This window comes from Orcinus orca, chromosome X, assembly GCF_937001465.1.
Source record: "Orcinus orca chromosome X, mOrcOrc1.1, whole genome shotgun sequence".
NCBI lineage: Eukaryota > Metazoa > Chordata > Mammalia > Artiodactyla > Delphinidae > Orcinus > Orcinus orca.
The window spans coordinates 53,540,377-53,567,092 of record NC_064580.1 but is presented as its reverse complement, the minus strand read 5'-3'; the positions used below and the strand labels follow the sequence as shown (position 1 = coordinate 53,567,092).

The following is a 26,716-nucleotide window of genomic DNA, read 5'->3' as shown; positions in this document are numbered from 1 at the left end:
GTCTTTTGTCTCCTTAGGTAAGTTTATTCCTAGATATTTTATTCTTTTCATTGCAATGGTAAGTGGGAGTGTTTCCTTAATTTCTGTTTCAGATTTTTCATCATTAGTGTATAGAAATGCAAGAGATTTCTGTGCATTGATGTTGCATCCTGCTACTTTACCAAATTCATTGTTTAGCTCTAGTAGTTTTCTGGTAGCATCTTTAGGATTCTCTATGTATAGAATCATGTCATGTGCGAACAGTGACAGTGTTATTTCTTCTTTTCTGATTTGGATTCCTTTTATTTCTTTTTATTCTCTGATTGCTGTGGCTAAAACTTCCAAAACTATGTTGAATAAGAGTGGTAAGAATGGACCACCTTGTCTTGTTCCTGATCTTAGTGGAAATGTTTTCACTTTTTCACCATTGAAAACAATGTTGACCGTGGGTTTGTCATATATGTCCTTTATTATATTGAGATAAGTTCCCTCTATGCCTGCTTTCTGGAGGGATTTTATCATAAATGGGTCTTGAATTTTGTCAACAGCTTTTTCTGCATGGATTGAGATGAGCCAAAGTTTTTCTCCTTCAATTTTTTAATATGGTTTATCACTTACATTGATTTGCATATATTGAAGAATCCTTGCATTACTGGGATAAACCCCACTTGATCATGGTGTATGATCCTTTTAATGTGCTGTTGGATTCTGCTTGCCTGTATTCTGTTGAGGCTTTCTTCATCTCTTTTCATCAGTGATATTGGCCTGTAGTTTTCTTTCTTTGTGACATCTTTGTCTTGCTTTGGTATCAGAGTGATGGTGTCCTCATAGAATGAGTTTGGGAGTGTTCCTCCCTCTGCTATATTTTGGAAGAGTTTGAGAAGGACAGGTGTTAGCTCTTCTCTCAATGTTTGATAGAATTCTCCCGTGAAGCCATCTGGTCCTGGGCTTTTGTTTGTTGGAACATTTCTAATCACAGTCTCAATTTCAGTGCTTGTGATTGGTCTGCTTGTATTTTCTATTTCTTTCTGATTCAGTCTTGGAAGATTGTGCTTTTCCAAGAATTTGTCAATTTCTTCCAGGTGGTCCATTCTATTGACATATAGTTACTTGTACTAATCTCTCATGATCCTTTTGTATTTCTGGAATGTTAGTTGTTACTTCTCTTTTTTCATTTCTAATTCTGTTAATTTGAGTCTTCTCTCTTTTGTTCTTGATGAGTCTGGCTAATGGTTTAGGAATTTGTTTCTCTTCTCTAAGTACCAGCTTTTAGTTTTATTGATCTTTATTATTGTTTCCTTCATTTATTTCTGATCTGATCTTTATGATTTCTTTCCTTTTGTTAACTTTGTAGGTGTTTTGTTCTTGTTTCTCTAATTGGTACAGGTGCAAGGTTAGGTTGTTTATTTGAGACGTTTCTTGTTTCTTGAGGTCGGAGTGTATTGCTATAAACTTCCCTCTTAGAACCGCTTTTGCTGCATCCCATAGGTTTTGGGTTATCATGATTTTATTTTCATTTGTTTCTCGATATTTTTTGTTTTCCTCATTGATTTGTTCAGTGATCTCTAGGTTATTAAGTAATATATTGTTAGCCCCCATGTGTTTGTATTTTTTACAGACTTTTTCCTGTAATTGATAACTAGTCTCAAAGCATTGTTGTGGGAAAAGATACTTGATACAATTTCAAATTTCTTAAATTTACCAAGGTTTGTTTTGTATTCCACTAGCACTTGAGAAGAAACTGTATTTTTTGTTTTCTGAATGGGATGTCTTATAAATATCAATTAAGTCCATCTTGTTTAATGTATCATTTAAAGCTTGTGTTTCCTTATTTATTTTCATTTTGGATGAACTGTCCATTGTTGAAAGTGAGGGTTTAGAGTCCCCTACTATGATTGTATTACTGTCAATTTCTCCTTTCATGGCTGTTAACATTTGCGTTATGCTTTGAGGTGCTCCTGTGTTGGGTGCATAAATATTTAAAATTGTTATATATTCTTCTTGGATTTTTCCCTTGATCATTATGTAGTGTCCTTCTTTGTCTCTTGTAATAGTCTTTATTTTAAAATCTATTTTGTCTGATATGAGAATTGCTACTCCAGCTTTCTTTTGATTTCCATTTGCATGGAATATCTTTTTTCATCCCTTCACCTTCAGTCTGTATGTGTCCCTAGGTCTGAAGTGAGTCTCATGTAGACAGCATATATATGTGTCTTGTTTTTGTATCCATTCATCCTGTCTATGTTTTTTGGTTGGAGCATTTAATCCATTTACATTTAAGGCAGTTATCCATATGTATGTTCCTGTTACCATTTTCTTAATTGTTTTGGGTTTGTTGTTGTAGGTCTTTTCCTTCTCTTGTGTCTCCTGACTAGAGAAGTTCCTTTAGCATTTGTTGTAGAGCTGGTTTGGTGGTGCTGAATTCTCCTCGCTTTTGCTGGTCTGTAAAGATTTCAATTTCTTCCTTGAATCTGGATGAGATTTTTGCTTGGTAGAGTAATGTTGGTTGTAGTTTTTTCCATTTCATCACTTTAAATATGCCTGCCACTCCCTCCTGGCTTGCAGAGTTTCTGGTGAAAGATCAGCTGTTAACGTCATTGGGATTCCCTTGTATGTTATTTGTTGCTTTTCCATTGCTGCTCTTAATATTTTTTCTTTGTATTTAATTTTTGATAGTTTGATTAATATGTGTCTTAGTGTGTTTCTCCTTAGATTTATCCTGTATTGGACTCTGTGTGCTTCCTGTACTTTATTGACTATTTCCTTTCCCATATTAGGGAATTTTTCAACCATAATCTCTTCAAATGTTTTCTCAGTCCCTTTCTTCTTCTCTTCTTCTGTTTTTTTAATTCTTCTTTTCAGTGGTTTTTCCCACTATTTTATCTTCCAGGTCACTTATCTGTTCTTCTGCCTCAGTTATTCTGCTATTGTTCCCTTCTAGAGAATTTTTAATTTCATTTTTTTGTTTATGTTCATCAATGTTTGTTTGCTCTTCACTCTCATTACTCTTAATTCTTTGTTAGGTAGACTGCTGATTTCCTCTTGATTTGTTTTTCTGGTGGGTTTTTACCTTGCTCCTTCATCTGCTGTGTGTTTTTCTGTCTTCTCATTTTGCTTAACTTACTGTTATTGGGGTCTCCTTCTCCAGGCTGCAGGTTCATTGTTCCCATTGTTTTTGCTGTGTGTCTCCAGTGGCTAAGGTTCGTTCAGTTCGTTGTGTAGGCTTCCTGGTAGAAGGCACTGATGCCTGTCTTCTGGTAGATGAGGCTGTATCTTGTCTTTCTGGTGGGCAGAACCATGTCTGGTGGTGTGTTTTGTGGTGTCTGTGACCTTATTGTGATTTTAGGCCCCCTCTCTGCTAATGGGTGGGCTTTGGTTCCTGTCTTACTAGTTGTTTGGCACAGATGTCCAACACTGTAGCTTGCTGGTCGTTGAATGAGGTTGGGTCTTAGCATTGATGTGGAAATCTCTGGGAAAGCTTTCACCATTTGAAAGTATGTGGAGCCTGGGCGTTTCCTTTAGACAAATGTCCTGAAACCAGCTTTCCCCCTTCAGAGGCACAGGCCTGATACCTGGCCAGAGCACCAAGACCCTGTTATCCACACGGCCAAGTACGTGGGGAGTTTTTTGCCTTTTGGGAAGTCTGAGGTCTTCTTCCAGCATTATGTTGTTGTTGTGTAGTAGTTGTTCCAAATATAGATGTATTTCTGATGTATTTGTGGGGAGGAAGTTTATCTCCATGTCTTACTCCTCCGCCATCATGAAGGTCTCCCCAGCTGACTGATTTTTAACAGGGTGCCAAAGAAATTTAACGAAGGAAAGAGAGTGTTTTCAACAAACGATACTGGAACATCTGTGGCAAGCTCTGTGAATGCATGAAGATTCCCATAGCCCAAAGCCAACAGCTGCTCCTTTGTCTCCACCTGTCCACCTCCGAGGAGGATATGGGCAGCCCTGGCCCTGTTTTAAGAGTTTGAGACATAGCAGTGGACAAAACAAAATCTTTCTTTAGCACATGGTCTTTTATCTTTCAAGTAATCTTCAGTCCAATAACAAAGGTATAAGGTGGGTATAAAATGTTACATAAGAACATAAAAAAAGTGTGATAAATATCATTAAAGTCTTAGAGGGATGAATATGTACTATATGACAAACTGTATAGTTTGTCTTTAGAGAACAACAAAAAATACAACTGTATATAAATTTTAGGTATATGATAATGCCTCCTGTTCCTTGCTCTCTCACTAGGCCCCAAGTCCTGAACCAAGAATTATATTATTCCGTGATGACATTGGGCTTTTAATATACAGTAAGAGAGAGAGGCTCAGCCCTGGCCTAAAATCTGGAGATAGAACAGTAAACAATCTAAACAAAATCCCTGCTCTTTTAGAGCATATATCCTAATGGGAGGAGGAAGACAGCCACCACCACACTTATATCCCTGGCCTTTAGGCCTCATATTGCCTCATCGTGATTTGGAAATATCTCACAACTTTTTATTCAGACATAGCAAAGTTTCACTCTAGTTCTATCTCTGTTTTAGAGGTTAAGTATACAGCAGTGAGCAAAATATGGAACCATGTTTCAGTGGGAGGAAAACAGAAAAAAAGATCAATGTAGAATTCTGTGTTCACCAACTATGCCTTTACCCCCTAACTTTCTGGACTCCTCGACTAGAACCAAGTTTCAGACTATTCCATGATAATATTGATATCATACCTGGTTGCTTTGAGTCAGAGGGAGGCTCAACCTTGACCAGGCAGTGAACAAAACTGCCAAAGTCTTTATTCTCTTGAAACTTACATTCCTTCTATTTGGAAGAGCCAGACAGTCATCTCCTTCTCCTTGGACCACCAGTCTAGAATAAGGTCTTTTATTGTTCCTTGGTGATATCAGAGTTCTCTCATATTCTGACACTAAATCAGAGGCAGGACCACACAATGGTCATGACACTGTTTTAGGAGAGGAAAATAGCCAGAAACAAAATCCTTGCTCCCATAGTGCTTACAGCTTACATCATGCTGGGTGGAGATAGATTCCCATCTTCTTCCTCCCAACACACTTTATACATACGTCAGGCTGTGATGATTGCTTTGAAAAAAAGGTAAAGTAGCGTAAGTAAAGTGACAGAATGGGGTCTTGGACATGCTATTCTATATATATATGGATAGAGAAGTCCTCTCAGAACAGACGGCATTTGAATAAACACCTGAATAAAGTGAGGTGCAAACCATGTTGCTGATGCCTTCAGATATAATGTGCCAGGAGGTTTGTGATAGCAGTCTAGTGTGGCCAGATTGGAAGTGAGCAAGGAGGAGAATGGGAGTAGATGAGATCAGAGAGTTTGTCAAGGGCCAGATCCATGTACAAATCTTGTGGACCACTGTAAAGCATTTGGAATTTATTCTCAGTGAGATAGGAGATCATCCGTTTTGAGCAAAAATATGAAATTGTCCCAGTTTCACTCATTAAATAATCTGATTTAAAATACCTCATTCATCATCAAACAAGATCTCACTTGTGCTTTGTCTCCTTTGCTCCATTGGACTATGGGTCTTCTTTGCTCTTTGACATCCCTGGAGAACCCCCCATTTCTACTGTATCCATGCCCTGGCTCTGCCAGCTTGCTAACTCTGATTCCCGGTTTCTTCAGATAAGGAGATTGAAGAGAGATGAAGTCAAAATGAGTATTCAAGTTTGCATACCTCCAGAATTCCACCAGACAGTCTTGAATGATGTGGTAAAAATGTCAGAGACTGGAACAAAGGATTCTATTTGAATGGTTGCAACAGAAATTCACATAGACATTTGTAAGCTAATAATTTTTTAGAAATGAATGTTAAGGACCATTGTGAAGAAGAATTAATATTGCAGCTGATTAACTATGTAAGGAAAGACCTCTGGATTATGATTTATCTGTGGAGATTAGAGAGTTAAGGTGTGGGGTGGGGATGGGCAAGATTTTGAGAGTGTGAATTTAAAAAGAAAGAACACAGAATCAAAGGCTAAACTAGTAAATATAGGTGTGAAATGATCTTCCTTTTTTCTCTTTTAGTCTGTATCTGAACAGGCCCAAACATGAGAATGAGAGGTAAAAGGTCTATACTGTCCATTGTTTGGACAAAATCTTTTTTATAAAGATAGAAAAAAATTATCAATAAATTGGCTCTTTATTTTACTGAACTTATTAATTCTGTTTCTGGATTTACTCATGACTTCTTAAACCATATTCAGGGCTTTTGAAAATGAAAAGAATTCATGTTTTCTTTCCTTCACTTATTTTCCACATCCACCCTTCATTAAGTATTCATAACATAAAGAATATAGGCTCGTTTTTAAAGACATCTTCTAAATTATTCCCAAAGAAAGCTACATACATATGTGTTTCTCAGAAATCAGGCTTTCTGCTGTAGTTACTTTGATTAGTACTTGGTTACTTTATCTTTCATTTATTCATAAAATGAAACAAAATGTGCAAGACATTTTTCTAGAGGGTATGTTGGAATATCATGATGAATAACACATAGTCTTTTATCTTTCAAGTAGCCTTCAGACTAATAAGGTGTGTATAAAACTGTACAAAACAACGTAAAAGGAAGGTGATAAATATCATTAAAATGTTAGAGGGGTGCATATGCACCATGTGAATTCAGATGTATTGGTGTATAGTCAGCGTTATCCAGAGAAACAAAACCAATAAGATTCATTCATTCATTCCTTCATTCATTGTAAGAATTATCTCATGTGATTATAGAGGCCAAGAAGTCCCATGACTTCTTTTTTGGTTGTAGAAGGTTCAGATGCAACAATTCATGTTAAGCAATTCATGTTAGAAGGAATATATTGACTTGACCCCTAGAAATTTCACTGAGGTAGAAGGCCCCTTAATTTTAGTTGTATTTATTTCTCACCCTCTAACATGCAAATGTCTTACTAATGAATATAGAGAAGTTGCTACTTCTTGATCACTGGGTCCAATCAGCATAATGTCATCAATGTAATGGATTAATGTGATATTTTGTGGACGGAAAAGGTGAACAAGTTCCCTGTGAACAAAATTATGACATAGGGATGGATAGTTGTCATACCGTTTCAGGTAGGACAATGAAGGTGTATTGCTGGCCTTACTAGTTGAAAGCAAACTACTTCTGGAGGACCATATGGAGAAGATTGGAGGAAAAAATCATTTATTAGATCAATAGATACACACCAAGTATCAAGAATTATGTTAACTTGCTCAAACAATGAAACCACATCTGTTACAGGAGCTTCAATTGGAGTCACCACCTGCTTAAGCTTATGATAATCCACTAACATTCTTCAAGATCTGTCTTCTGCACAGGCCAGATAGGAGAGTTGAATGGGCATGTACTAGGAATCACTACTCCTGCACATGTTAAGTCCTTGATAGTGGCACTAATCTTTGCAGTCCTTCCAAGAATGCAGTATTCCTCTTTTTATTATTATTATTTTAATATGGAATGCTTCACGAATCTGCATGTCATCTTTGCACAGGGGCCATGCTAATGTTCTCTGTATCACTCCAATTCTAGTATATGTGCCGCCGAAGTGAGCACAAGTATTCCTCTTAATTTACTAGTTGCTCAGAGGTAATTCTAATGGCTTCCACTTAGCCTTTCCACCTTTATATTCCTCATTCCACAAATTAGGAAACCTATGTGGGGATTCTGCCAACTGCTAAGTATGTCTATTCTAATAATGCATTCTGGAACTGGGGAATTAATCAGGGGATGAGTTCAGGAACACACTGGGCCCATTGTTAGACAGATATGAACTAAAACTCCATTGCTCACCTGACCTTCATTAGCCCCTACTCTGATTGGAGGGCCACAGTGATGTTTTGGGTTTCCTGGAATCAGTGTCAGTTCAGAGCCAGTGTCCAGTAGTCCCCAAAACATCTGATTATTTCCTTTACCTCGATGTACAATTTCCCTGGTAAAAGATAATAGGTCCCTTTTGGGAAGTCCCTTTGGGAAATATTAACAATATAAAATTTTGGTAGTGTATTGGTGTCCTTCCTTTAAGGGCACCCAGTCTCCCTTTAATTCAAGAGGCTCTGGTATATTAATTGGCTCGTTATGGGAGTTCATTGAGGGCCTGTGATTCTCTGTTTTTGATCCAAGTTATACTTTTGCTTACTTACTTAGAATTTTTCTGCTTATATAGACCAAGTAAAAATTTAGTAGGCTTCTTATCTATTTCACTTTTAGGAACATCATGATTAGCTAACCAATGCATCAGACTATTCTGATTGCTGCTTTGACTGCTGTCCATTACAGTAGTCACTTCCACCTTGCCTTTGGCAGTTGAGTGCCACCACTTGGCCCCTAATACCCCTATCCAATTACCTCAGTCACATTTATGTTTTCCAATTGGGTGGCTATGGTTCTCAATATAAGGTCTGGCTTACAGAGGAGAGTGATCACAAAATTCTTCAAGGATGTTGGGGCTCCCCTCACAGATATATTTCTTAAAGTATCAGAGAAAGTTATGCCCTCTGGACTCTCAGTGTGTGAGTAGGTTTTAAATGACAAATCCACTCTAACATCCCGATCTACCTATGCCTCTGAATCCCTTCATTAAACCATTGATTATTTCCAATTTACTGGTGGTGGGCTATCTTTTGGTCCATGTTTCAGCCAACCAACCAACCAACAGTTAAAGCTCTTTCTAACCACCCAAGCTTCAATATTAAAGGCAGAATCTCTGCTTCATGAGCCCATATCAATAAATTTGACATGATCCAACTTTATTTTTCTTCTACCATTATCCCATATCTATAGTATCCACTTCCAAATATGTTTCCACAGGATTTCTGCTTGTATAAATTAGAAAATCCAAGTGGTTCTTTTGGAGCATAGTGTACTTCCTCATGGGTCAAAATGTGTATCTCACTTTCAGGAGCCTGCTAGCACTTGTGTCTAGTTGTAAGTCTAGAAGTAAAAGTGGGTGATGGAGGTGGATCCTTAGGAAAATCAACATTGCCTTGCATGGCAACTATCTCAAAGGAGGTCATTGTCATTTCCTCAAGCCGTACAAGTTAATCCTCTCAGATAGAGGTGGAAAGGCTTATTCTACTGTTGGTGAGGAGATCAGTACCACAGGGGATGGGGATTCCCCTTCCACTGGGGTTCAGGAGGTCACTTCCACTGAGATTGTGTAGGCAACTTCCACTGGGAATGGGGAGGCCTCTTCCACTAGCAATAAAAACTCATCAGGATTTAGAGGTTCAAAGTCTCCAGATTCATGAGGATCTTCCCACACATTCCAATCTCAATTTACAGGATTCTATTATTTCCCAGTATATGACCTCACTTTAACAGTAGACAAGGCTGGGAGTTCAACTAACACTCTAATTTAGCCAATACAAGATGAAGTTCTGCACATAATTTTCAACTATTTCAGCCCTCTAACTACAGGAAATAAGGGGCTCCTTCAGGGTACACATAAAAGCTCTTAGGTTGTTATGCACCTCTTTAATTGAAATTTGAGTCCTTGAGCTCATTCTTTTCTTTCACCACTTTATCTAGAAGTGTTAGGGGTAATCAGTTTTCTAAAAATGTTTGAAAGCTTCATATATATTATCTCATTATCTTATTTAAATCTAATCAGATTAGAGAGTCAATTCCAGAAAGCCCAGAACACTTTCAGAAAATTCATATTTAAAATTATTTTACTCTTTAATCACTCTCTGTAACAAAATCTATTTTACTCAGATATCTCCAGAGGGGGGGAAAAACAATAAGGCATTTATTTATTTATCTATTTATTTATTTATTCATTCATTTATTTATTTATTATAGGAATTGTTTAAAGTGATTACAGAGGCCGAGAAGTCCCACAATCTACCGTATACTATATAGAGACCCAGGAAAGCCAGTAGTATAATTCTGTCTGAGTCTGAAGACCTGAGAACCAGGGAGCCAGAGGTTTAAGTCACGGATCGAGTTTTAAGGCCTGAAAACCAAGAGCACCAATGTCTGATGGGGAGAAGATGGATGTCCCAGCTCAGGCAGAGAGAACAAATTTGCCCATCTTCTTCCTCATTGTTCTACTCAGGACCTCAATAGATTGGATGTTTCCCAACAGCATTGATGATGGTGATCTCCATTACTCAGTCTAGCAATTCAAATGATAATCTCTTCCATAAATACCCACAAAGATACACCCAGAAGTAATGTTTTACCAGATATCTGGGCATCCCTTAGCCCAGTAAAGTTGACATGTTAAAAGTAATCATAATAGCAAGTAAAGGAGTTTCTCATTGATGATTGCATAGTCCTGACATGGCAAATTATATATACTTTTTAGAAATGTATAATTACATATATTATAAAGCATAGATCTTCAGTGTATAACTCCTTGACTTTCAACACATGCATATACCTGTGTAACCTGTAACACTATCAATATTTCCATAATTTCAGAAAGTTCCCTGATGTCTAGTCATAATCAATTACCTGCCATCATCTGACCAGCCCCTTTTCTGATCTTTTTCCACCACAGATTAATTTTTCCAGTTTTAGAACTTATATAAATGGAATGATACATATATAGTATAGTATTGAGTCTGGCTTGTTTCACTGAGCATTTATCTTTTTGAAATTTATGTATGTTGAAGCAGATATCAGTAATTTGTTCCTTTTGACTTTATAATATCCCATTGTATAAATATATCACAATTTGTTTATCTATTTCCCATTACTGTATATTTATATTGTTTCAAGTTTTCATTAGTTATAACACACTTAAGCTCTAAGGATAAGAAGCTATGAACTTTTCTGTACAAGTATTTATGTAGTCATATTTTTTTCAAGGGTGAATATATAGGAGTTTAATTGCTATGATGTATTGTAAATGTATGTTTAACACTTTAAGCACTGACACACTGTTTTCCAAAGTACTTTTACAATTTTATACATATACTAGCCAAGTCTGAGAGTTCCAGTTGCTCCATATCCTTGTCAGTCATTAATTTTAAGCATTACAGTGGATATGGAGTTGTGTCTTTTTTTTTTTTTTGGAAAGATTAAAGTTTTTTAGTTGCATTAAAAAAATATATATGTATCACAAAATTTGCCATTCTAACCATTTTTATGTGCAATTCAATGACATTAATTACACAATTCACACAATTATGCAGCCTTCACCACTATCTGTCTCCAAAACTTTTTATTACCCCCAAACAGAAACTCTGTAACCACTCAACAATAACACCCTATTATCCCCTCTCCCCAGCCCCTGGTAAGCTCTAACATACTTTCTCTATATATAAATTTTCCTATTCTAGATATTTCATAAAAGTGGAATCATACCATATTTGTCCTTTATAATCTGGTTAGCTTCACTTAGCATGTTTATAAGGGTGATATATGTATCAGAACTTCATTCCCATTTATAATTAAATAATATCCTATTATATCCTATTATATATATATATACACATACAACATTTTGTTTATCCATTTATTTGTTAATGGACACTTGGGTTAATTCTACCTTTCGATTCCTGTGAATAATGCTGCAATGAATATTGATATACAAGTATCTGTTTTTAATTCGTCTGAGTATTATATGTAGGAGTGGATGGCTAGGTCATATAGTAATTTTACATTTAGCCATTTGAGGAACTGTCAAACATTTCTATAGTGGCTGTATCCTTTTACACCCCACCAGCGACATATGAAGATTGCAATGTCTCCATGTTCTCATGAACACTTTTTTTTCTTTTTTTAAAATTACAGTCATCTTACTAAGTGTGAAAAGAATTTGTAAGTGTGAAACTTATTTTGGTTTTAGTTTGAATTTTCCTAATAACTAAGAATGTTGAACAGTTATTCAGTGCTAACTGGTTATTAGTATATCTTCTTTGGAGAAGTGTCTATACAAGCCCTTTGCCTATTTTAAATTGTTGTTTTCTTTTTTGTTGTTGAATTTTAAGATTTCTTTATATATTTCAGATATTAAACCCGATTTTTTGTGTGTTGAACTTGTGGTAGTTTACAACTTTGTTGTATTTGTTAAATAGTCATAACACCTTTCTTGTGGATTCTTCGAAATTTTCTAATACAGGTTATGTCATCTAGAATAGAAATCACCTTTACGTTCCAATTCAGATGACACTTACTTATTTTACTTGTCTAACCAGTGTGGTAGAACTTTCAGTAAATTGTTCAATAGCAATGGTGAAAGCAAGCATTCCATGAATTCATTTGTGTTAATTTGTGTGTATGGTGTAAGACAGTGGTCTACTTACAGTATTTTGCATGTGACTGTCCAGTTTTCCCACCACCATTTATTGAAGATACCTTCCATTCTCCATTGTATGTTCTTTGCTTCTTTATCAGAGATTAATTGACCATAAGTGCCTGGGTTTATTTCTGGGCTCTCAATTTTGTACTATTGATCAGTGTGTCTGTTTTTCTGCCAATACCATGCTATTTTCATTATTGTAGCTTTGAAGTATAATTTGAAATCAGGGAGCATGATATCTCTAGCTTTTTCCTTTTGTTCTCAGGATTGCTTTTGCTATTTGGGGTCTTTTGTGATTCCAAATAAATTTCAGGAATTTTAATTCTATTTCTGTGAAAAACGTCATTGGGATTTTCACAGGGATAACATTGAATATGCAGATTGCTTTAGGTAATATGGACATTTTAACAATATTAATTCTTCCAATCCATGAGCATAGAAAAAATTTCCCATTTCTTTGTGTCTTCAATTTCTTTCAAAAATCTCTTATTATTTTCAATTTACACGTTCTTTACCTCCTTGGTTAAATTTATTATTTTTGTTCAAGTTCAAAATAGGATTGTTTTCTTAATTCCTCTTTCTCTTTTTACTGTACACAAGCACAGAAGATTTTTTATTATCTATTTTATACCCTGCAACTTCAATGTATTCATTTTTCATACTAATCTATTATAATTTTTGTATTTCTGTGGTATCCATTGTAATGGATTTTTCATTTCTGATTTTCTTCATTTGAGCCTTTTCTCTCTTTCTTTTAGACAGTCTAGATAAAACTTTGTCAATTTGACCTTTTCAAAGAATCAGCTATAGAACAAACAAAACCCAAATTTAGTAGAAGGAAAGAAATCATAAAGATCAGAGCAGAAATAAATGAAACAGAAACGAAGAAAACAACAGCAAAGATCAGTAAAACTAAAAACTGGTTCTTTGAGAAAAACAAAATTGATAAACTTTACACCAGACTCATCAAGAAATAAAAGGAGATGACTCAAATCAGTAAAATTAGACATGAAAAAGGAGAAGTTACAACTGACACCATAGAAATACAAAGTATCATAAGAGATTACTACAAGCAAGTATATGCCAATAAGATGGACAACCTGGAAGAAATGGACAAATTCTTAGAAAAGCACAACCTTGCAAAACTGAACCAAGAAGAAATAGAAAATATGAACAGACCAATCACAAGTAATGAAATTGAAACTGTGATTGAAAATCTTCCAACAAACAAAATCCAGGACCAAATGGCTTCACAGGTGAATTCTATAAAACATTTAGAGAAGAGTTAATACCTACCCTTCTCAAACTCTTCGAAAAAATTGCAGAGGATGGAACACTACCAAACTCATTCTGCAAGGCTACCATTACCCTGATACCAAAACTAGACAAAGATGTCACAAAGAAAGAAAACTACAGGCCAATATCACTGATGAACATAGATGTAAATATCCTCAACAAAATACTAGCAAGCAGAATCCAACAATATATTAAAAGTATCATACACCATGAGCAAGTGAGATTTACTCTAGAGATGCAAGGATTCTTCAATATATGCAAATCAATCAATGTGATACACCATATTAATAAATTAAAGAATAAAAACCATATGATCATCTCAGTAGATGCAGAAAAAGCTTTTGAAAAAATTCAACACCCATTTATGATGAAAACTGTCCAGAGAGTGGGCATAGAGGGAACCTACCTCAACATAATAAAGGCCATATATGACAAACCCACAGCAAACATCATTCTCAATGGTGAAAAAACAAAAGCATTTCCTCTAAGATCAGGAAAGAGACAAGTATGTCCACTCTTGCCACTATTATTCAACATAGTTTTGGAAGTCCTAGCCTTGGCACTCAGAGAAGGAAAGAAATAAAAGAAATACAAATGGGAAAAGAGGTAAAACTGTCACTGTTTGCAGGTTACATGATACTATACATAGAAAATCCTAAAGATGTTACCAGAAAAATACTAGAGCTAATCAAAGAATTTGGTAAAGTTGCAAGATACAAAATTAATGCACAGAAATCTCTTGCATTCCTATACACTAACAATGAAGGTGGGGAAGAGAAATTAAGGAAACAATCCCATGTACCATAGCAAAAAAAAAAAAAGAATAAAATACCTAGGAATAAACCTACGTAAGGATGAAAAAGAGCTGTACTCAGAAAACTATAAAACACCTATGAAAGAAATCAGAGATGACATAAACCGATGGAGAGATATACCATGTTCTTGGATTGGAAAAATCAATATTGTGAAAATGACTATACCACCAAAAGCAATCTAAAGATTCAATGCAATTCCTATCAAATTACCAATGGCATTTTTCACAGAACTATAACAAAATTTTTTTCAATTTGTATTTAAACACAAAAGACCTTGAAGAGCCAAAGCAATCTTGAAAAAGAAAAATGGAGCTGGAGGAATCAGGCTCCCTGACTTCAGACTATACTACAAAGCTACAGGAATCAAGACAGTGTGGTACTGGCACAAAAACAGAATTATAGATAAATGGAACAGGATAGAAAGCCCAGAGGCAAACCCACACACCTATGCTCACCTAATCTATAACAAAAGCGTCAAGAATATACAATGGAGAAAAGACAACCTCTTCAATCAGTGGTGCTGGGAAAATTGGACAGCTACATGTCAAAGATTGAAATTAGAACACTCCCTAACACCATATACAAAATAAACTCTAAATGGATTAAAGACCTAAAAGTAAAACCAGACACTCTAAAACTCTTAGAGGAAAACAAAGGCCAAACACTCTTTGACAGAAGTCACAGCAAGATCTTTTTGACCCACCTCCTAGAGTAATGAAAATAAAAATAAACAAATGAGACATAAATAAACTTAAAATCGTTTGCACAGCGAAAGACACCATAAACAGGACAAAAATACAACCTTCAGAATGGGAGAAAATATTTGTAAATGAAGCAACTGACAAAGGATTAATCTGCAAAATATACAAGCAGCTCATATAGCTCAATGTCACTAAAAGAGACAACCCAATCCAAAAATGGGCAGAAGACCTAAATAGACATTTCTCCAGAGAAGACATACAGATGGCCAACAGACACATGAAAAGATGCTAAACATCACTAATTATTAAAGAAATGCAAATCAAAACCACAATGAGGTATCACCTCACACTGGTTGGAATGGCCATCATCAAAAAATCTACAAGCAATAAGTGCTGGAGAGGGTGTGTAGAAAAGGGGACCTTCATACACTGTTAGTGGGAATGTAAATTGATACAGCCACTATTGAAAACAATATGGACGTTCCTTAGAAAACTAAAAAAGAACTACCATATGATCCAACGGTCCCACTATTGAGCATATACCCAGAGAAAACCATAATTCAAAAATACACATGCACCCCAATGTTCATAGCATCACTATGTACAATAGCCAGGACATAGAAGCAACCTAAATGCCCATCAACAGGGGAAATGGATAAAGATGTGGTACATATATACAATTGACAATATATACAATATTACTCAGCCATAAAATGGAATGAAATTGTGTCATTTGTAGAGACATGGATGGACATAGAGAGTGTCATACAGATTGAAGTAAGTCAGAAAGAGAAAAGCAAATATCTTATAATAATACATATATGTGGAATCTAGAAAAATGGTATAGATGATCTTATTTGCAAAGCAGAATTAGAGACATAGACATAGAAAACAAATGTATGGATACCAAGGGGGAAAGGGGTGGGGAGGGAGGAATTAGGAGACTGGGATTGACACATATACATTACTGATACTATGTATAAAATAGACAACTGATGGGAACATACTGTATGGCGCAGTGAACGCTAGGTAATGCACTATGGTAACCTAAATGAGAAGGAAGTCCAGAAGTGATGGGATATCTGTGTGTGTATGATTGATTCATTTTGTTGTGCAGTGGAGGCTAACACAACATTGTAAAGCAACAATATTCCAATAAAAATTAATAAAACCCCCAATATTATGAGATTTAATCTTTAATGTAAAGGGTATGAGAAAGCCAGAGAGCAGATTAAAATTAAAAAAAAATGAATCAGGTACAAGTTTCATTGATATTTTCTAGTATACTTTCAGTTTCTATTTCATTAATTTCTGCTCTGATTTTTATTTCTTTCCTTCTATTGATCTGGGGTTAGTTTGTTCTCTTTCTATTTCTTTTAGGTATAAGGTTAAATTGTTTATTTGATATTTATCTTGTTTCTTGCAATAAGCCTATATTGCTATTAACCTCTCTTAGTACAGCTTTTGCTGCATCTTATAGATTTTGGCATGTCATATTTTCATTTTTAATCGTCTTCAGATATTTTTAAAACTTTCTCTTTTGATTTATTTGTTAACCCAGTAGCATGTTGTTTAGTATCCACATATTTGTGATTTTACCAGTTTTCTTCTTGTACTTGATTTTTATTTTCATACCATTGTCATTGAAAAAGTTGCTTGATATGATTTCAGTCTTTTTAAATTTATTGAGACATTTTGTGTCCCAAAATATGATTGATCCCTGAGAATGTTCCATGCACACGTGAGAAGAATGTGTATTCTGCTGCTTTTGGATGGAATGTGCTATAAATATGTATTGTCAATTGATCTAATGTTCCATTTAAGGCCATGGTTTCCTTGTTGACTTTCTGTCTGGATGATCTATCTTTTGATGTAAGTGGAGTGTTAAAGTTCCCTACTGTTATTGTGTTGCTATCAATTTCTCCCTTTAGTGGTGTTAATAATTGCTTTATATATTTTGGTGCTTTTATGTTAGGTGCATATATATTAATAAATGCTATGTCTTATTGATGGATTGTTCCCTTTATCATTATATGACGTTCAACTTTGTCTCGTTACCTTTTTGGCTTGTAGTCTATTTTGTCTGATAAGAATATAGCTACATCTGATTTCTTTTGGCTGCCATTCGCTTGCAGTATCATTTTCCATCCCTTCACTTTGAGTCTATGTTTGTCTTTAGAGCTGAGTCTTCCATAGGCAGCATATTATTGGGTCCTGTTTCTAATCCATCCAGCCACTCTGTGTCCTTTGGAGAATTTAATGCATTTACATTTAAGGTAATTTATTACTACATACAGACTTAGTTCTGCCATTTTATCTTTTGTTTTCTGGTTCTTCTGTATCTCCATTACTTTTTTTTTTCTTGTGTTCCTGTCTGCCATTTTAGTTTGGTGTTTTCTGATGTTTTCCCAACATCCTCTTTTTTATATTTTATGACTCTGCTCTATGTTTATGTTTTGTGGTTACCCTGAGGTTTGCATATAACTTCTCATAGATAAAATTGTCCTTTTTATGCTGACAATATCTTATTTTCATATAGCTATACAAGTTCCAAGCTTTTCCTCTTCCCCTTTTACATTTTTGTTGTGTTAAATTATCCACTTTTATGTTGTGAGTTTGTTAGCAAACTGAGATAGCTATAGTTATTTTTCCTTCTGTTATTGATTTCATTCCATTTTAGCAATTAAAGATACCTTATATGATTTCAATACATTTTAAAATGTTGAGAATTGTTTTGTGGCTTAACATTTGGTCTATCCTGGAGAATGTTTCATGTGCACTAGAGAATAATGTATATTCTGCTGTTTTTGGATGGAATGTTCTAAATCATTCTAATTGGTTTATAGTGTTGTTCAAATCCTCTATTTTCTATTGACATTCTGCTTAGATACTGTATACATTTTTAAATGTAGTGTAAGTCACCAAATATTACTGTATAACCATTGATTGCTTAAATTTTTAAAATAGTTTATTATTTTTATAGAAATTGTATATATGTAAGATGTATAACATGATATTTTGATATGTAAACATTGTGATGATTACTACCAGTCAAGTTGATTAAAATATCCGTCACCTCACATACTTACCATTTTGTGTGTGGGGGTGGGAAAACAAAAGCTACACTCAGAAAATTTCAATTATACAGTACAGTATTATTAACAATAGTATCATGCTGTACATTAAATTTCTGGAGATTTTTTATCCTACGTAACTGAAGCTTTTTATCCTTTGACCGACATATCCTTATTTTTCCCACTCCCCATCCCCTGGCAACCACAACTCTACTCTCTATATTTATGAATTCCACTGTTTTACATTCCACATATAAGTACAATCTTGCAGTTTTTTTCATTCTGTCTGAATTATTTCAGTTAGCATAATGTCCTCCTGATATATCCATGTTGTGGCAAATGGCAGGATTAAAATTTTAGAGAATAAATAATATTCCATGTTTTATTCCATAAATAATATTCAATAGATATATGTGTGTGTTTCACATTTTTTTAATCTATTATCCATTGATAGAAACTTAGGTTGTTACCATATCTTGGCTACTGTGAATAATGCTGCAATGACCATGAGACTGCAGATAACTCTTCAGCATAATTCTTTTATTTCCTTTGGAAATATACCCAGATGTAGAATTGCTGGATGAAAGGGTAGTTTTATTTTTAATTTTTTTCGGAACTCTCATACTCTTTCCCATAATGGCTGTATGAATTGACATCCCTACCAAGAGTGTACAAGCGTTCCTTTGCTCCACATCCTTGCCAACACCTGTTATCTTTTTTCTTTTTCATAATAGCCATCCTAATACATGTGAAATATCTCACTGTGGTTTTGATTTGCATTTCCCTGACAATTAGTGATGTTGAGCACATTTTTATATACCTGTTGGCCATTTGTACAACTCTAGAAAAATGTTTATTCATGTCATTTGGCCATTTTAATTAAGTTGTTTGTGATTTTGCTCTTGAGATGTGCAAATTCCTTATATATTTTGGATATTAAACCCTTATGAGAAATATGGTTTGCAATTATTTTCTCCAAATTCATGGGCTGACTTTTAATTTTAGTGTTTTCTTTTTGAGGAAAGTTTTTTAGTTTGATGTAGTCCCATTTGTTTACTTTTGGTTTTGTGCCTGTACTTTTGGTGTCATATCAAAAAATCATTGCCAAGGCCAATGTCAATGAGATTTTCCCCTATTTTTTCTTTATTGATTTTAAGGTTTCTGGTGTTATTTTTAAAGTCTTTATTTATAGATTTTTGTGTATGGTGTAAGATAATGGCCCCACTGCATTCCACTGCATGTTGATACCAAACTGAACAACTGGAAAACTGTCCCAGCACCAGTTGTCAAAAAGACTATCTTTTTCCCACTGTGTATTCATGGCACTTGCATCAAATATTACTTGATTGTATATGTGTGAGTGTTTTCTTAGGCTCCTTATTCTATTCCGTTTGTCCAAATATCTGTTTTTATTTCAGTAACATACACTTTTGATTACTATAGCTTTGTAGTATAGTTTCAAATCAGGAAATATGATGTCTCTAGCTTTGTTCTTCTTGGTCAAGATTGTTTTGGCTATTCTAGGTCCCTTGAGATTCCATATGAATTTTAAGGATAGCAATAAACTTATAGATCACTGTATTAAAATCTTAATAATATTTTCTTCTGGACATACAGATGGCCAGTAGGCATATGAAAAGATGCTCACCGTTGCTAATTATTAGAGAAATGCAAATCAAAACTACAATTAGGTACTACCTCACACCAGTCAAAATTGCTATCATAAAAAGTTTACAAGTAATATGCTGGAGAGGGTGTAGAGAAAAGGGAACCTTCCTTCAATGTTAGTGGGAATGTAAATTGGTGCAGCCACTATGGAAATCAGGAGGTTCCTCAAAAAACTGAAAAAAACAGAGTTGCCATGTGATCTAGCAATCCTACTCCTGGGTATATATCCAGACAAAACTATAATTTGAAAAGATATATGCACCCTTATGCTTATAGCAGCACTATTTACAATAGCCAAGACATGGAAACAACCTAAATATCCATCAACAGATGAATGGATACAGAAGATGTGGCATACACACACACACACACACACACACACACACACAATGGATCACTACTCAGACATCAAAAAGAATGAAATAATGTCATTTGCAGCTACATGGATGGACATAGACAATGTCATACTAAGTGAAGTAACTCAGAAAGCAAAATATAAATACCATATGATATCACTTATATGTGAAATCTAAAATATGACAAAAATTCATTTATCTATGAAACAGAAACAGACTCACCAGATATACAGAACAGACTTGTGGTAGCCAAGGGAGAGGGGGATGGGGAAGCATGGATTGGGAGTGTGGGGTTAGCAGATACAGACTTTCATATATAGAATGGATAAACAACAAGGACCTACTGTATAGTACAGGGAACTATATTCAATACCCTCTAATAAACCATAATGGAAAGAAATATGAAAAAGAATACATATACATATAACTGAATCACCTTGCTGTACAGCAGAAATTAACATTGTAAATCAACTTATACTTCAATAAAATAAATTTAAAAAAATTATCTTGCAATCCATTAATGTAGGATGCTTCATTTATTTATGTTTTCTTTAATTTCTTTCAGCAATATTTGGTAGTTTTAGAATACAAGCCTTTCATTTCCTCAGTTAGTTCCTCAGTATTTTATTCTTTTAGATGCTATTGTAAATGAAACTGTTTTCATATTTTTTCCAGATTGTTCATTATTTGTGTAGAGAAATAAAACTGATTTTTGCATATTGATTTTTCTCCTGCTACTTTCCTCAATTTAGTTCCACCAGGGTTTCTTTTTGTGAAATATTTGGGGTTTTCTACATATAGGACCATTTTATCCACAAACAGAAAAAAAAAATTATTTCTTCCTTTCCAATTTGTATGTCTTTTATTTACTTTTCTTGCCTAATTTCTCTGACTTGAACTTCCGGTACTATGTTGAACAGAGTGGTCAAAATAATCATCCTTGCCTTGTTCCTAATCTTAGTGAAAAAGATTTCAGTCTTTCATCATTGAGTATGATCTTGGCTATGTGTTTTCCCTCATATGGCTTTTATTATGTTTAGATAGTTTATTTCTAAATCTACTTTGTTCAGTGTTTTTTTTTTTAATCATGAAATGGTGTTTAATTTTGTCAAATGCTTTTTCTGTATCAACTGTGATTATGCTGTTTTCCCTTCATTCTGTTAATGTGATGTATTACACTGATTTTTGTATATTGAATCATTCTTCAAGTCCAGGGATAAATACCACTTGGTCATGGTGTATAATTCTTTTAATATGTTGCTGAATTTGTTTGGTCATGTTGCTTAGGACTTTGCTTCAACATTCATAAAGGATATTGATCTATAGTTTTTGTTTTGTTTCTTTTTAGTGAATCTGCCTGTTTTAGGTATCAGAGTTAATGCTGACCTCATAAAATGAGCTATAAAGTGTTTCCTCCCCTCAATTTTCTGGAAAAGTTTGAAAAGGATTGGTATTAGTTCTTCTTTAAATGTTTGATAGACTTCATTCAGTTAAACCAACTGGTCTAACACATTTCTTTTCTGGGAGTTTCTTTTACTACTAATTCAAATTCTTGCCAGTTAGAGACCTAGTCATATATGCTATTTTTTCACGATTTAGTTTTGGCACAGATTCTGTTTTTGGAAATGGGTCCATTTCATCTAGGATTTCTAATTTGTTGGTGTACAATTATTCATAGTACTCATAATCCTCTTTAAACAAGTGGAATTGGTAAATAAGTCCCCATTTCCATTTCTTAATTTAGTAACAGATGTGTTCTGTTTTTTTTTTTTTTTTTTTTTTTTGCGGTACGCGGGCCTCTCACTGCTGTGGCCTCTCCCATTGCGGAGCACAGGCTCCGGGCGCACAGACTCAGTGGCCATGGCTCACGGGCCCAGCTGCTCCACGGCATGTGGGATCTTCCCAGACTGGGGCACGAACCCGTGTCCCCTGCGTCGGCAGGCAGACTCTCAACCACTGTGCCACCAGGGAAGCCCATGTGTTCTGTTTTATTCTTATTCTATCTATCTAAGAATTTTTTTATTTTATTGATCTTTCCAAGAAACAATCTATTGTTTTTATTAAATTTCTCTATTTTATATTCTCTTTTTCTTTTATCGTTTCTCTAATATTTATTTCTTTTAATATGCTATATTGGGTTTAGTTTATTCTTTTTCTATTTCCTTAAATTGTAATGTTATGTTGTTGATTTGAGATCTTTCTTTTTTTAAAATATAATATAAAAAGTGTCTTTCTTACAATTGTTTCACTGTGTCCCATAAGCTTTGGTATGATCTGTTTTCATATTCATTTGTCTTATTTTTTTAACATCTTTATTGGAGTATAACTGCTTTACAATGGTGTGTTAGTTTCTGCTTTATAACAAAGTGAATCAGCTATACATATACATATATCCCCATATCTCTTCCCTTTTACATCTCCCTCCCACACTCCTTCTCCCACCCTTCTAGGAGGTCACAAAGCACCAAGCTGCTCTCCCCATGCTATGCAACTGCTTCCCACTAGTTATCTATTTTACATTTGGTAGTATATATAAGTCCATGACACTCTCTCACTTTGTCCCAGCTTACTCTTCCCCCTCCCCATGTCCTCAAGTCCATTCTCTATGGCTGCATCTTAATTCCTGTCCTGCCCCTAGGTTCTTCATAATCATTTTTTATTAAGTCAATATATATGTCTTATCATACGGGATTTCTTTTTCTCTTTCTGACTTACTTCACTCTGATTGACAGACTGTAGGTCCATCCACCTCACTCAAATAACTCAATTTCATTCCTTTAATTGGCTGAGTAATATTCCATTGTATATATGTGCCACATCTTCTTTTTCCATTCATCTGTTAATGGACACTTAGGTTGTTTCCATGTCCTGGCTATTGTAAATAGAGCTGCAATAATCATTTTCGTACATGACTCTTTTTAAATTATGGTTTCTCAGGGTATTTGGCCAGTAGGGGTTTTACTGGGTCATATTGTAATTCCATTTTTAGTTTTTTAAGAAACCTCCATACTGGTCTCCATAGGGGCTGTATCAATTTACACTCCCACCAACAGTGCAAGAGGATTCCATTTTCCACACACCCTCTCCAGCACTTATTGTTTGTAGATTATTTTATGATGCCCAGTCTGACTTGTGTAAGGTGAGAAACTACCTCATTGTAGTTTTGATTTGAATTTTTCTAATGATTAATGATGTTGAGCATTCTTTCATGTGTTTGTTGGCAATCTATATATCTTCTTAGGAGAAACGTCTATTTAGGACTTCTGCCCATTTTTCGACTGGGTTGATTGCTTTTTTGATATTGAGCTGCATGAGATGCTCGTAAATTTTGGAGATTAATCCTTTGTGCCTTGCTTCATTGGCAAATATTTTCTCCTGTTCTGAGGGTTTCCTTTTGGTCCTGTTTATGGTTTCCTTTGTTGCGCAAAAGCTTTTAAGTTTCATTACATCCCATTTGTTTATTTTTGTTTCCATTTCACTAGGAGGTGGGTTGAAAAGGATCTTGCTGTATTTATGTCATAGAGTGTTCTGCCTATGTTTTCCTCTAAGAGTTTTATAGTGTCTGGACTTACATTTAGGTCTTTAATCCATTTGAGTGTATTTTTGTGTATGGTGTTAGGGAGTGTTCTAATTTCATTCTTTTACATGTAGCTGTCCAGTGTTCCCAGCATCACTTATTGAAGAGGCTGTTTTTCTCCACTGTATACTCTTGACTCTTTAATCAAAAGTAAGGTTACCCTTTGTGATTGGGTTTATCTATGGGATTTCTATCCTGTTCCATTGATCTATATTTCTGTTTTTGTGTCAGTACCGTACTGGCTTGATTAGTGTACCTTTGTAGTATAGTCTGAAGTCAGGGAGCCTGATTCATCCAGCTACGTTTTGTTTTCTCAAGATTGCTTTGGCTATTTGGGATCCTTTGTGATTCCGTACAAATTGTGAAATTTTCTGGACTAGTTCTGTGAAAAATGCCATTGGCATATTGATAGGGATTGCATTGAATGTGTAGATTACTTTGGAGAGTACTCATTTTCACAATGTTGATTCTTCCAATCCAAGAACATGGTACATCTCTCCATCTGTTTGTATCATCTTTAATTTCTTTCATCAGTGTCTTATAGTTTTCTGCATACAGGTCTTTTGTCTCCTTAAGTAGGTTTATTCCTAGGTATTTTATTCTTTTTGTTGCAATGGTAAATGGGATTGTGTCCTTAATTTCTCTTTCAGATTTTTCATTATTAGTGTATATGAGTGCAAGTGATTTCTATGCATTAGTTTTGTATCCTGCAACTTTACCAAATTCATTGATTAGATCTAGTGGTTTTCTGGTAGCATCTTTAGCATACTCAATGTATAATACCATGTCATCTGCAAATAGTGACAGCTTTACTTCTTATTTTCTGATTTTGATTCCTTTTATTTCTTTTGCTTCTCTTATTACTCTGGCTAAAACTTCAAAAACTATGTTGAGTAATAGTGGTGATAGTGGGCAACCTTGTCTTGTTCCTGATCTTAGTGGAAATATTCTCAGTTTTCACCATAGAGAACAAGGTTGGCTGTGGGTTTGTCATATATGTCCTTTATTATGTTGAGGTAAGTTTCCTCTATGCCTACTTTCTGTAGGGTTTTCGTCATAAATGGGTGTTGAATGTGGTCGAAAGACATTTCTGCATCTATTGAGATGATCATATGGTTTTCCTCCTTCAAGTTGTTAATATGGTGTATCACATTGATTCATTTGCTTATATTGAAGAATCCTTGCATTCCTGGTATAAACCCCACTTGATCATGGTGTATGGTCCTTTTAATGTGCTGTTGGATTCTGTTTGCTAGTATTTTGTTGAGGATTTTTGCATCTATGTTCATCAGTGATATTGGCCTGTAGTTTTCTTTCTTTGTGACATCTTTGTCTAGTTTTGGTATCAGGGTGATGATGCCCTCGCAGAATGTGTTTGGGATTGTTCCTCCGTCTGCTATATTCTGGATGAGTTTGAGAAGAATAGGTGCTAGGTATTCTCTAAATGTTTGATAGAATTCACCTGTGAAGCCATCTATTCCTGGGTGCTTTTTTTTTTTTGGAAGATTTTTAATCACAGCCTCAATTTCAGTACTTGTGATTGGTCTGTTTATATTTTCTATTTCTTCTTGGTTCAGTCTCAGAAGTTTTTGCTTTTCTAAGAATTTGTCCATTTCTTCCAGGTTGTCCATTTTTTTGGCATATAGTTGCTTGTGGTAATCTCTTATTATCCTTTGTATTTCTGCAGTGTCAGTTGTTACTTGTCCTTTTCATTTCTAATTCTATTGATTTGAGTCTTCTCCCTGTTTTTCTTGATGAATCTGGTTAATGTAAACATTTATCAGTTTTGTTTATCTTCTCAAGGAAGCGGTTTTACTTTTATTTATCTTTGCTTTTGCTTCCATCATTTCTTTTTCATTTATTTCTGCTGATTTTTATGATTTCTTTCCTTTTGCTAAATTGGGGATTTTGTTCTTCTTTCTCTAATTGCTTTAGGTGCAATGTTAGGTTGTTTATTTGAGATGTTTCTTGTTTCTTGAGGTAGGATTGTATTGCTATGAACTTCCCTCTTAGAACTTATTTTGCTGCATCCCATAGGTTTTGGTCGTCACGTTTTCATTGACATTTGTTTCTATGTATTTTTTGATTTTCCATTTGGTTTGTTCAGTTATGTCTTCATTATTAAGTACTGTATTGTTTAGCCTCCATGGGTTTGTATTTTTTCCAGTTTTTTCCTGTAATTGATATCTAGTCTCATAGCATTGTCATTGAAAAAGATACTTGATACAATTTCAGTTATCTTAAATTTATCAAGGCTTGATTCGTGACCCAAGATATGATCTATTCTGGAGAATGTTCCATGAACACTTGAGAAGAAAATGTATTCTGTTGTTTTTGAATGGAATTTCCTATAAATGTCAATTAAGTCCATCTTGTTTAATGTATCATATAAAGCTTGTGTTTCCTTAATAATTTTCATTCTGTATGATCTGTCCATTGGTGAAAATTGGGTGTTAACGTCCCATACTATGATTGTGTTACTGTCGATTTCCCCTTTCTGGCTGTTAGTGCTTGCCTTATGCATTGAGGTGCTCCTCTATTGGGTGCATAAATATTTACAATTGCTATATCTTTTTCTTGGATTGATCCTTTTATCATTATGTAGTGTCCTTCTTTGTCTCTGTAATAGTCTTTATTTTAAAGTTTATTTTGTCTGATAAGAGAATTGCTACTCCAGTTTTGTTTTGATTTCCATTTCCATGGAATATCTTTTTCCATCCTTTATCTTTCCATCTGTATGAGCCCGTAGGTATGAAGGGGGTGTCTTGTAGACAGCATATATACTGGCCTTGTTTTTTTATCCATTCAGCCATTCTGCGTCTTTTGGTTGGAGCGTTTAACCCATATACTTTCAAGGTAATCATAGTTATGTATGTTCCTCTTCCCATTTTCTTAATTGTTTTTCATTTGTTATTGTATGTCTTTTCCTTCTTTTGTGTTTCCTGCCTAGAGAAGTTCCTTTAGCATGTGTTGTAAG

At 34.8% G+C, this 26,716-nt stretch overlaps 1 non-coding gene across 1 annotated transcript; it reads right to left on the bottom strand.

Annotated features, from left to right (window-relative positions):
• Positions 1 to 7,449: 7,449 nt before the first annotated feature.
• LOC117198395 (U6 spliceosomal RNA) lies at positions 7,450 to 7,556 on the bottom strand. The gene has a single exon (XR_004479544.1). It is a non-coding gene; the product is annotated as a U6 spliceosomal RNA (small nuclear RNA).
• Positions 7,557 to 26,716: the final 19,160 nt, after the last annotated feature.